Source organism: Hordeum vulgare, chromosome 3H (genome assembly GCF_904849725.1).
Source record: "Hordeum vulgare subsp. vulgare chromosome 3H, MorexV3_pseudomolecules_assembly, whole genome shotgun sequence".
Classification (NCBI taxonomy): domain Eukaryota; kingdom Viridiplantae; phylum Streptophyta; class Magnoliopsida; order Poales; family Poaceae; genus Hordeum; species Hordeum vulgare.
Window position 1 is genome coordinate 600,835,725 of NC_058520.1, and position 14,216 is coordinate 600,849,940.

Below are 14,216 nucleotides of genomic sequence, written 5' to 3' on the forward strand. Positions count from 1 at the left end.
TTCCAATCAACAATATGTCATCCACATATAATATTAGAAACGCTATACAGCCCCCACTCACTTTCTTGTAAATACAAGCTTCTCCATGAACTTGTATAAACCCAAACGCCTTGAACACCTCATCAAAATGCTGATTCCAACTCCAAGATGATTGCACCAGTCCATAAATGGATTGTTGGAGCTTGCATACTTTGTCAGCATTCTCTGGATCGACAAAACCTTCTGGTTGCATCATATACAACTCTTTCTTAAGGAAACCGTGAAGGAACACTGTTTTGAGATCCATCTGCCAAATTTGATAATCGGAAAATGGAGTTATTGCTAACATGATCCTGACAGACTTAAGTATCAATACGGGTGAGAAAGTATCATCTTAGTCAACTCCTTGAACTTGTGAAAAACCCTTTGCCTCACGTCGAGCTTTATGGACCGTAATATTACCGTCCGCGTCCGTCTTCTTCTTAAAAATCCATTTATTCTGAATAGCCTTTTGCCCTTCAGGTAATACTTCCAAAGTCCGCACTTCATTTTCATACATGGATCCTATCTCAGATTTCATGGCCTCTAACCATTTGTTGGAATCCGGACCCACCATCGCTTCTCCATAGCTCGTAGGTTCATCATTCTCCAACAACATGATTGTTAAGACAGGGTTACCTTACCACTGAGGAGCTGTGCGTGCCCTTGTCGACCTACGAGGTTCTATAGCAACTTGATCCGAAGCTTCATGATCTTCGTCATTGGCTTCCTCTTCAACTCGCGCAGGCTCCACAGAAACACCTTGCTACGCTGGGCTACTCTGTGGTTGAAGCAAAGGTTCAATAACCTCATCAAGTTCTATCTTCCTCCCACACAATTCTTTTGAGAGAAACTCTTTCTCAACAAATGTTCCATTTTTAGTGAAACTCTTCCTCCCGCACGATATCCAACAAAGTACGATTACGACGGAAGGACACACCATTGCTGTGATGTTCCATGCGGTGTCAACTGTGAAACAATTCCACATTGTCTTAGGTGAGTGCCAAACTCATTAGTCAGATATTGTCCTCCTCGATCAGATTGTAGGTACTTGATCTTCTTGTTACGTTGATTCTCCACTTCACTCTGAAATTGCTTCAACTTTTTAAACGTTTCAGACTTGTCTTTCATTAAGTAAATATAACTATATCTACTTAAGTCATCCGTGAAGGTGAGAAAATAATGATATCCACCGCACGCCTCAATGCTCATCGAACCGCACACATCAGTATGTATGATTTCCAATAAGTCACTTGCTCGCTCCATTGTTCCAGAGAACAGAGTTTTGGTCATCTTGCCAATGAGGCATGGTTCACTTGAGTCAAGTGATTCAAAATCAAGTGAATTCAAAAGTCCATTAGCATGGAGTTTCTTCACAAGGAGGTGGGCGTGGGGAGGTGTCCTACTCCAACAAGGACTCCTCCCACCCTCCACTTTTTCCACTTGGGCGCATGGGACCCTTATGGGGTCGGCTGCCCAACCCACCAGGGATTGGTGCGCCACCTCTTGGGCCCATGTGCCCCCCGGGTGGGTGGCCCCCTCCCGATGGACCCCCGGAACCCTTTCGTCACTCCCGGTACATTACCGAAAATGTCTGAAACCTTTTTGGAACCCAAATACCAGTTTCCTATATATGAATATTTACCTCTGGACCATTCCGGGGCTCCTCGTGACGTCCGGGATCTCATCTGGGACTCCGGACAATCTTCGGTCACCAACACACATAACTCAATAATACCGAATCATCACCGAACCTTAAGTGTGCAAACCCTGCGGCTTCGAGAACTATGTATACATGACCGAGACACTCTTCGGTCAATAACCAAAAGCTGGACCTTGATGCCCATATTGGTTCCTACATATTCTACGAAGATGTTTATCGGTTGAACCTCTATGTCAAGGATTCAGTTAACCCTGTATGTTGTTTCCTTTGTCCATCAATATGTTATTTGCCCGAGATTCGATCATCCGTATCTCCATACCTAGTTCAATATCGTTACCGACAAGTCTCTTTACTCATTCTCTAATACAAGATCCCGTGACTAACTCCTTAGTCACATTGCTTGCAAGCTTCTTGTGATGTTGTATTACCCAGTGGGCCCTAGAGATACCTCTTCGTTATAAATCCCAGTCTCGATCCACGCCAACCCAACACACACCCTTGGAGACACATGTAGAGGACCTTTATAGTCACCTAGTTACATTGTGACATTTGATACATACATGGCATTCCTCCGGTGTCCGGGAGTTGCATGATCTCATGGTCATAGGAACAGATACATTGACATGCAGAAAACAATAACAATAAACTGACACGCTCATATGCTACGTTCACAGTTTGGGTCTTGTCCATCACATCATTGTCCTAATGATGTGATCCCGATATCAAATGACAACTCATGTCTATGGCCAGGAAACTTTGACCATCTTTGATCAACGAGCTAGTCCTTTAGAGGCTTCACTAGGGACAATGTGTTGTCTATGAATCCTTCCGTGTATTTGAGTATCCAAGCAACACAATTCTAACATGGATAATAAACGATTATCATGAACAAGGAAATATAATAATAACCACTTTATTATTGCCTCTAGGGCATATTTCCAACAACCATCCCTTACTACCTCAATCTGTTTCAACAAAGATTGTAGGAACATGGTATTATACTAGATTACCTCCAGGATTTGATATTTGTTAGTTCCCCAACAGTCTTTCCATACTACATCTTATGTCGTGTAACGCTGGATATCCCATAGCGAGAGCATATGTGCACGAGAAGTATTTCCACCCCATGATTATGGATCAAATTATGAAAGTAGTTTGTGGATAATGTGGTTGGGGACTTATGGGGCAGGTTCTGCCTCAGGATTTGAACTTCTTTATACCTACCCGTGGTTCCCTTGGTTGGCACGGTGAATACGCAGATCTCTTCCGATTCTACAAGAACATCAGTATGCACTGACGTCGTTTCTTCCTTAGCTTCCTCTCTCTCGTGATGGTCCTCATAATCATCGTTTTTGAAGTAGAGGAAAACATGATGAAGGACGAGCGAATGGAGTGATATGGAAAGAGGTCATGTGAACGAGTGGAGATTTATGTGGTGAAACACACATGCATTATATAGGAGTTTATAAGGAACGCACACTACGGAATCTGTCCATGATCAACCCAGTAGATTTACAATATATTTAACGATGGTGGTGCACGTTAAGGCTCGCGATGCACTTCTGATTATGTACCAAAAAATTGATGTACTTTTGAATATGAAACAACCAACGATTCTTCAAATGAAAGCAATTTTGTGATTCATATGATCACTTGGCTTACCAAAATGCATTTTCTCACATGCGTCTACAATTTCAACTTCTTATTTTTTTCCGTAAAATTAAAAACGGGAATTCGTTCTGGTTTAGTTAGTTCTTTCTTTCTGCAAATTACTAGTTATTCACACAATATAAAAGTTTTATCATTTACTTAATCTTTTCCATTTTATTATGCTATTTATTCATTTACATTTCACAAGTAAAGTTCTTAATATTACATCGATTTTTTCATTACGTTATTTCCCTTTTCGTTAATTTGGCGATTATTCCCTTCACATTCCGAGTTCTTAATATCACACATCTACTATTAATATTGAGCCGTACAACCTAACCCACTCAAGCCACCGCCTTTATATAAGAAAAATATATTCAGTTTTTCGTCCACATTAGGCAAAGAACGGTTCACACCTTCTTATTCCAATCTTTCGTCTCCTAATAAAACGAAGACAAATGCTACAAGCAATTCTGCTTAGAGAAAGGATGGTGCATACCTGATTTATATTTATATACAAGAAACAACAGCAAGTGGGTGAATATAGCAGTAAGGATCTGAATTCTGTATGCTATTTCCTTTCACCAATTGGACATATTTTGTTGTATCAATCTGCAGCAAAACACACACATCAGTATATATACTAACAATATATCAAGCTGAAGGGATGAAACCAAATATTAGACGCACACACTGCTCACTTTTCAACTCTAATACCATTTGAACATATATTCTTACTTGTGTGTGCATAACATCCTGGTCCAGCTTTTGACAAATTACAATAACATAAACCATAATCATCATTCAGTACACAAGGGAGTCTTTGACTATTTGAAACAACACAAGGGAGCCTACTGACTATTTCAACCGTCGTCTTATGAGCACCTCATACCAAGACTTCTAGATCTAAAAATGGCCACGTTGAGGACGACCGTTTGGGACACCTAGGTGCTCAGGCTCCTTACCTCATGACCATTGGGTCTTAGACTGATGCATACAGATTGTAATGAGTGTGAGTATATTAAGCACCTTCTATATATGCTTATGGACGTAATTGGTAAATACTAATTATTGTGTTATTTAGGTCCATTTGTATCATGCTTTGAATAGGAAAGTGATAAACGCAATTTCATCTTAATTAATTTCACTGTACGTTAGAATGGAAACTTCTATGAAGGTATATACATACAACTTTACTACTTTTATGGGGGTATGCATGTGTTGTCCTCATGCATATTATATATAATGCATGTACTAATGTCTTAGGCATATACCAACCTTTGATTTATTTTTGGCCGATAATGCATATGAAATTTGGATTACATCATATGCGAGTATATTAATTTTTCTATAATTTTAGGTATCATTATTGGGTATGTCTCCAGTATCATTCACGGATATATCTTGAACCACTAGTAGAAAAGAGGGCTTTGGTCAAGGTCCTGAAATCCTATTAGTCCCGGTTCACACACGAACTGGACCTACGGTGCCATTTCTCGGTTCGTGAGGCCAGGGCGCCGGCCGGGCGTCGTGGGCCATTGGTTCCGGTTCGTCTCACCCCGGATGGATGGACGCCATGTCATCGATGTGTGGGAAGATTTCTCATTGGTTCGGAAAATCAATGATTTAAAATAGTTTTGAAGTACTAAAAATAGAGGAATTTTGTGAAGCGTCTATCAAAAATATTTTGCAAAAGGGTACCACACAAATTTTCACTAGAGCTAGACCACATTTTCTGGATGAGGACCAATTTGTATGCATTTTCGATCTTCTAGCTTTTTTTAAACATAGTTTTTGTTGGAATTGTGCCCTAGAGGCAATAATAAATGTATAGTTATTATTATAATTCCTGTATCAAGATAATAGTTTATTATCCATGCTATAATTGTATTGAATGAAGACTCATTTACATGTGTGGATACATAGACAAAACACCGTCCCTAGCATGCCTCTAGTTGGCTAGCCAGTTGATCAATGATAGTCAGTGTCTTCTGATTATGAACAAGGTGTTGTTGCTTGATAACTGGATCACGTCATTGGGAGAATCACGTGATGGACTAGACCCAAACTAATAGACGTAGCATGTTGATCGTGTCATTTTGTTGCTACTGTTTTCTGCGTGTCAAGTATTTATTCCTATGACCATGAGATCATATAACTCACTGACACCGGAGGAATGCTTTGTGTGTACCAAACGTCGCAACGTAACTGGGTGACTATAAAGATGCTCTACAGGTATCTCCGAAGGTGTTAGTTGAGTTAGTATGGATCAAGACTGGGATTTGTCACTCCGTGTGACGGAGAGGTATCTCGGGGCCCACTCGGTAATACAACATCACACACAAGCCTTGCAAGCAATGTAACTTAGTGTAAGTTGCGGGATCTTGTATTACGGAACGAGTAAAGAGACTTGCCGGTAAACGAGATTGAAATAGGTATGCGGATACTGACGATCGAATCTCGGGCAAGTAACATACCGAAGGACAAAGGGAATGACTTACAGGATTATACGAATCCTTGGCACTGAGGTTCAAACGATAAGATCTTCGTAGAATATGTAGGATCCAATATGGGCATCCAGGTCCCGCTATTGGATATTGACCGAGGAGTCTCTCGGGTCATGTCTACATAGTTCTCGAACCCGCAGGGTCTGCACACTTAAGGTTCGACGTTGTTTTATGCGTATTTGTGTTATATGGTTGGTTACCGAATGTTGTTCGGAGTCCCGGATGAGATCACGGACGTCACGAGGGTTTCCAGAATGGTCCGGAAACGAAGATTGATATATAGGATGACCTCATTTGATTACCGGAAGGTTTTCGGAGTTACCGGGAATGTACCGGGAATGACGAATGGGTTCCGGGGGTTCACCGGAGGGGGGCAACCCACTCCGGGGAAGCCCATAGGTATTTGGGGGGGGGTCACACCAGCCCTTAGTGGGCTGGTGGGACAGCCCACCAAATCCTATGCGCCAAGGAAGAAAAAATCAAAGAAAGAAAAAAAAGGAGGGGAAGTGGGAAGGGGGAAGGACTCCCTCCCACCAAACCAAGTAGGACTCGGTTTGGGGGGGGGGGAGTCCTCCCCCCTGGCTCGGCCGACCCCCTTGGGGTCCCTTGGACCCCAAGGCAAGGTCTCCCTCCCTCCTCCTATATATATGGGGCTTTTAGGGCAGATTTGAGACGACTTTCTCACGGCTGCCCGACCACATACCTCCATAGTTTTTCCTCTAGATCGTGTTTCTGCGGAGCTCGGGCGGAGCCCTGCTGAGACAAGATCATCACCAACCTCCGGAGCGCCGTCACGCTGCCGGAGAACTCTTCTACCTCTCCGTCTCTCTTGCTGGATCAAGAAGGCCGAGATCATCGTCGAGCTGTACGTGTGCTGAACGCGGAGGTGCCGTCCGTTCGGTACTAGATCGTGGGACTGATCGCGGGATTGTTCGCGGGGCGGATCGAGGGACGTGAGGACGTTCCACTACATCAACCGTGATCTCACATCGCTTCTGCTGTACGATCTACAAGGGTACGTAGATCACTCATCCCCTCTCGTAGATGGACATCACCATGATAGGTCTTCGTGCGCGTAGGAAATTTTTTGTTTCCCATGCGACGTTCCCCAACAGGTGGCGCAGGGCAAGGGGAAACCTCTGTCGTTGCAACGCCGGTTGAGGAGGAAGTTAATGATGATGATCATGAAACTCCAGTTCAAGTTTCTGTTGAATCACGCAGGTCGACGAGATCACGCGCTGCTCCAGAGTGGTACGGTAATCCCGTCTTATCAATCATGTTGTTAGACAACAATGAACCTGCAAATTATGAAGAAGCAATGGTGGGCCCAGATTCCAACAAATGGCTAGAAGCCATGAAATCCGAGATAGGATCCATGTATGAGAACAAAGTGTGGACTTTGGAGATACTACCTGAGGGCCGCAAGGCTATTCAGAACAAATGGATCTTTAAGAAGAAGACTGACGCTGACGGTAATGTCACCGTTTATAAAGCTCGACTTGTGGCAAAGGGTTTTTCACAAGTTCTAGGAATTGACTACGATGAGACTTTCTCTCCCGTAGCGATGCTTAAGTCCGTCAGAATCATGTTAGCAATAGCTGCATTTTTCGATTATGAAATCTGGCAGATGGATGTCAAAACGGCGTTCCTTAACGGTTTCCTTAAGGAAGAGTTGTATATGATGCAACCCGAAGGTTTTGTCGATCCTAAAAATGCTGACCAGGTGTGCAAGCTCCAGCGATCCATTTATGGACTGGTGCAAGCATCTCGGAGTTGGAACAAACGCTTTGATGAGGTGATCAAAGCATTTGGGTTTATACAAGTGGTTGGAGAATCTTGTATTTACAAGAAAGTGAGTGGGAGCTCTGTGGCGTTTCTAATATTATATGTGGATGACATATTACTGATTGGAAACAACGTAGAGCTTTTGGAGAGCATAAAAGGTTACTTGAATAAAAGTTTCTCTATGAAGGACCTAGGAGAAGCTGCTTACATTCTAGGCATTAAGATCTATAGGGATAGATCAAAACGCCTGATAGGACTTTCACAAAGCACATACCTTGATAAAGTTTTGAAGAGGTTCAAAATGGAACAGTCCAAGAAAGGGTTCTTGCCAGTGTTACAAGGTACGAGATTGAGTAAGACTCAGTGCCCAGCAACTGATGAAGATAGAGAGCATATGCGCTCCGTCCCCTATGCTTCAGCCATAGGTTCTATCATGTATGCAATGCTGTGCACTAGACCGGATGTTAGCCTGGCCATAACTATGGCAGGCAGGTTCCAGAGTAATCCAGGAGTGGATCACTGGACAGCGGTCAAGAATATCCTGAAGTACCTGAAAAGGACTAAGGAGATGTTTCTCGTGTATGGAGGTGACGAAGAGCTCGCCGTAAAGGGTTACGTTGATGCAAGCTTTGACACAGATCCGGACGACTCTAAGTCGCAAACCGGATACGTATTTATTCTTAATGGGGGTGCGGTAAGCTGGTGCAGTTCCAAGCAAAGCGTCGTAGCAGATTCTACATGTGAAGTAGAGTACATGGCTGCCTCGGAGGCGGCTAAGGAGGGTGTCTGGATGAAGCAGTTCATGACGGATCTTGGAGTGGTGCCAAGTGCACTGGATCCAATAACCTTATTCTGTGACAACACTGGTGCCATTGCCTTGGCAAAGGAACCAAGGTTTCACAAGAAGACCAGACACATCAAACGACGCTTCAACCTCATCCGCGACTACGTCGAGGAGGAGGACGTAAATATATGCAAGGTGCACACGGATCTGAATGTAGCAGACCCGCTGACTAAACCTCTTCCACGGCCAAAACATGATCGACACCAGAACTGTATGGGTGTTAGATTTATTACAATGTAATTCACATGGTGATGTGAGGGCTGGATTATTGACTCTAGTGCAAGTGGGAGACTGTTGGAATTATGCCCTAGAAGCAATAATAAATGTATAGTTATTATTATAATTCCTGTATCAAGATAATAGTTTATTATCCATGCTATAATTGTATTGAATGAAGACTCATTTACATGTGTGGATACATAGACAAAACACCGTCCCTAGCATGCCTCTAGTTGGCTAGCCAGTTGATCAATGATAGTCAGTGTCTTCTGATTATGAACAAGGTGTTGTTGCTTGATAACTGGATCACGTCATTGGGAGAATCACGTGATGGACTAGACCCAAACTAATAGACGTAGCATGTTGATCGTGTCATTTTGTTGCTACTGTTTTCTGCGTGTCAAGTATTTATTCCTATGACCATGAGATCATATAACTCACTGACACCGGAGGAATGCTTTGTGTGTATCAAACGTCGCAACGTAACTGGGTGACTATAAAGATGCTCTACAGGTATCTCCGAAGGTGTTAGTTGAGTTAGTATGGATCAAGACTGGGATTTGTCACTCCGTGTGACGGAGAGGTATCTCGGGGCCCACTCGGTAATGCAACATCACACACAAGCCTTGCAAGCAATGTGACTTAGTGTAAGTTGTGGGATCTTGTATTACGGAACGAGTAAAGAGACTTGCCGGTAAACGAGATTGAAATAGGTATACGGATACTAACGATCGAATCTCGGGCAAGTAACATACCGAAGGACAAAGGGAATGACATACGGGATTATACGAATCCTTGGCACTGAGGTTCAAACGATAAGATCTTCGTAGAATATGTAGGATCCAATATGGGCATCCAGGTCCCGCTATTGGATATTGACCGAGGAGTCTCTCGGGTCATGTCTACATAGTTCTCGAACCCGCAGGGTCTGCACACTTAAGGTTCGACGTTGTTTTATGCGTATTTGAGTTATATGGTTGGTTACCGAATGTTGTTCGGAGTCCCGGATGAGATCACGGACGTCACGAGGGTTTCCGGAATGGTCCGGAAACGAAGATTGATATATAGGATGACCTCATTTGATTACCGGAAGGTTTTCGGAGTTACCGGGAATGAGGAATGGGTTCCGGGAGTTCACCGGGGGGGGGGGGGGGTAACCCACCCCGGGGAAGCCCATAGGCTTTGGGGAGACACACCAGCCCTTAGTGGACTGGTGGGACAGCCCCAAGGGGGCCTATGCGCCAAGAGAAGGAAATCAAAGGAAAAGAAAAAAAAACAGGGAAGAAGTGGGAAGGGAGGGGGACTCCTCCCACCAAACCAAGTCCAACTCGGTTTGGGGGGGGAGTCCTCCCCCCCTTGGCTCGGCCGACCCCTTGAGGGTCCCTTGGACCCCAAGGCAAGGTCCCCCTCCCTCCTCCTATATATATGGGGCTTTTAGGGCAGATTTGAGACGACTTTCTCACGGCTGCCCGACCACATACCTCCATAGTTTTTCCTCTAGATCGCGTTTCTGCGGAGCTCGGGCGGAGCCCTGCTGAGACAAGGTCATCACCAACCTCCGGAGCGCCGTCAGGCTGCCGGAGAACTCTTCTACCTCTCCGTCTCTCTTGCTGGATCAAGAAGGCCGAGATCATCGTCGAGCTGTACGTGTGCTGAACGCGGAGGTGCCGTCCGTTCGGTACTAGATCGTGGGACTGATCGCGGGATTGTTCGCGGGGCGGATCGAGGGACGTGAGGACGTTCCACTACATCAACCGCGTTCTCTAACGCTTCTGCTGTACGATCTACAAGGGTACGTAGATCACTCATCCCCTCTCGTAGATGGACATCACCATGATAGGTCTTCGTGCGCGTAGGAAAATTTTTGTTTCCCATGCGACGTTCCCCAACAGTTTTCTCATGATTTTTTCCAAAAATCATTTTTAGGTAAATAAGTATCTATTTAATCAGAGATCCAACAAAATTTTGGCAAGATTCAACACCTAGATATGAACGGTCATGCCTGCCGTTTCGACATCATTTTGAAACGGGCATAACAAATTCAAAAATAAATCAAAAAAAATGCAAAACCTTCACTTTGTGTCATCCTATGAGACCAAGTTACCAGGAAAAATAATAAACTTGTAATATGGTAATTATTTTAAAAAAATGTTCTAAAAAATGAGCCATCATGTATGAAGATCAATGGATTTCAAGCCAAATGATCAATGTTATGGTAGCATTCATGACATAGTTTGTTCAAATGATCTAATATTTTGCAGAAGGGTGCATGTTGGAATGACAAACAATGTTGCCAATGGGACCTTTCATTTTCTTTGCATAAAAAAATCATTTTCCTTTTCTTGAGTGCCTAAAATGAGTTTTTTGAAGGACCTACCAAATATTTGTTCTAAAATAGGACCAAATCATTTTTTAAATATTAGTCCATATTCAATGCACAATTGAGCAAAAGGTTGGGTGCCAAAAGGTTTCGATCCATCTCTAGTGAAAAAGACAAATTACAACCGATTCATCACGAAGCGGGTCAAATTTGAACTAGAGGGGCCTCATAGTTTTCTCATGATTTCTTCCAAAAACCATTTTTAGGTAAATAATTATCTATTTAATCAGAGATCCAACAAAAAATTGGCAAGATACAACCCCTAGCTATGAACAGTCATGTCCGTCGTTTCGACTGCATTTTGAAACGGGCATAACAAATTCAAAACAAATCAAAAAATTGCAAAACCTTCGCGTTGTGTCATAATATGTGACCAAGTTACCGGGAAAAATCATAAACTTGTAATATGACAATTATTTAAAAAAAATATTCTCAGAAATGAGCTATCACGTGTGAAGATTCATGGCTTTCAAGCCAAATGATCAATCTTATGGCCACATTCATGGCATAGTTTGTTCAAATGATCTCATATTGCGCACAAGGGTGCATCTGGAGTGGCAAACAATGTTGCCTAAGGAAGTTTTCATTTTCTTTGGACGGAAAATTCATTTTCCATTTTTCGAGTGCCCAAAATGAGTTTTTTTTGTGAAGGACCTACTATATTTGTTTTAAGATTGGACCAAATCATTTTTCTAAAACACTAGGTCATATTTAATATACGTTTGACCAAATGTTTGGGTCTCAAAAGTTTTGATCCACCTCTCGTGAAAAACATAAATTTTTGCCTATTCTCTTGGAAGCGGCTCAAATTTGAACTGCAACTACATTATACTTTGCTCTTTATTTTTTTCCAAAAATCATTTCTAGATACACAAGTATCAATTTAATCAGAGAAATACCAAAATATTTTCAAGATTCAACCACTAGGTAGGAACGGTCATACCCGCTGTTTTGACCACATTTTGAAATGGCCATGAAAAATTCAAAAAAATGGAAAACCTTTGCATTGTGTCATTATATGTGACAAAGTTACCAGAAAAAATAATTAAATTGTAATACGACAATTATTTTGAAAAAATGTTCTTAGAAATGGGCTATCATGTGTGAAGATCCATGGCTTTAAAGCCAAATAATCAATCTTATGGACACATTCATGACATAGTTTGTTGAAATGATACAATATTATGCACAAGGGTGCATATTGGAATGGCAAACAATGTTCATTAAGGAAGTTTTCATTTTCCTTGTATGTAAACATCATTTTCCATTTTTCAAGTGCTCAAAATGAATTGTTTTGTATAGGACCTACCATATATTTGTTTCAAAATTGAACCAAATCATTTTTATAAAATACTAGGTCATATTTAATGTACAATTGAAAAAATGGTTGTGTGTTAAAAGATTTTATCCACCTCTCATGAAAAAGACAAATTTGTGTTGATTCACATGGAAGCGGGTTAAATTTGAACTCCACCTGCATTATAATTTGCTCTTCATTTTTCCCAAAAATCATTTATAGGTACATAAGTATTTATTTAATCATAAATACATGGAGTGGTGGCTTGACGTCGAGGTTTGGCTGGTGGTCGAGGGCCCCAACTCCAGAGCGCGTGAACTTGCATGCCACCCACATGGTCACCGCCTGACCGTTGCGTTGCCACGCGTTCTGGGTGGAATAGGCATGTCTCATGGGTTGGCCAATCCCTCGGTGGGTGTTAGGAAGAAGAATACAATAGAAGAATCTCACGAGGAGACTGAACTAAGCTCAAACATGAATTAACACCTAAGTGTTTGATTAGCGGTGCGGGTAATGCACATAGACAATGGGCCTAAATTTTGTCTGAGGATGATCATCTATTAAGAAGACTCTCTTGGCAAATTGTTAGCTCAAATGGATAAACCTAGGTGGCACTTGCTTTGCAAAGTAACACACTGTGCACAAATATGGATATTGAAGCTGGGCTCAAATAATTGAATGCATTGAGCTGAAATTTGGTGTATGATGTTAATTTGGGCATATGAAGGCACTGTAAAAAAATTATATCATTTGGACATACCAAAGTGACACTTCCTTCACAATGTGCCAATCTGGACAGAAAATGGTAATTGAAACTGGGCTCACATAGATGATTGGATTGAGCTTAAATTTGAAGGAGGATAATAATTTGGGCACATTAAGGCACTGTAAAAATTTCATAAAATTTGGACAAACAAAAATCGTACTTCCTTCACAATGCTCTCCACTGAACAGAATATTGGGGAAAATATTGAGGGAAATTTGCTGAATTAAGTGAGCTAAAATTTGGTGGAGTGAGGTTATATGGTTATTTTTATTCGGTGGTCCATTTTTATCAACTATAAAGCAATATAAAATGTAGTTGCTTCACAAACTGAAAATATTACCAGAAACAAAGATTGGATGATGAGCTAACATGGATTGTTAGATGGGGCTAAAATTTTGTGGAGAGCTATGTTTTGGGCACATATAAGATGTGGAAACAAAATCAACTCATCAGGATATTCCTATCTAGTATTTCCTTTACAAATCTGTTAGCTGAACACAAACTTTGGAAATTTGCTGAGAAATATTTACTAGGCAAATGGTTACGAAAGTTTTCATGAGGAAATGATTTGGATAGTAAAGAGTGTCCAAAAAATTTGACGGTGATCAAAGAAACAGAAATAACACTTTCTCCACAAAGTGCTATTTTGAACAGAATAGGAAAATGAATATTGCTGAATTATTTTCGAACTATAGAAGGAAGGGTTTTCACATATTTGATGAATATATGATTCAAATTTTTTATGAGGATTTTTCGAGAATTTTTGGAATGACAGAATAGTAGGTTGCTTCACAAACTAGACAAAAATTCACACATGAACATGACACGTAGGCAAAACTAATGATGTGGCAACTAGTCATAGTTATGACCATCTATATTGGTTGTAATTAGCTACAAATTAGGCATACGACCATTTCCAGTAAATAAGTTATGACCTTTCTGATGAAAATGGTCATTAGTTTTGGGGTTAGGACCCTTCCAGACATCTTACGATCAATTGGTCTAAAATGGTCGTAGATTTACGACCAATTCTGCGAGTGTCTGACCGAAGGTCGTTAGTTGACATATTTCTTGTAGTGACGCCGCT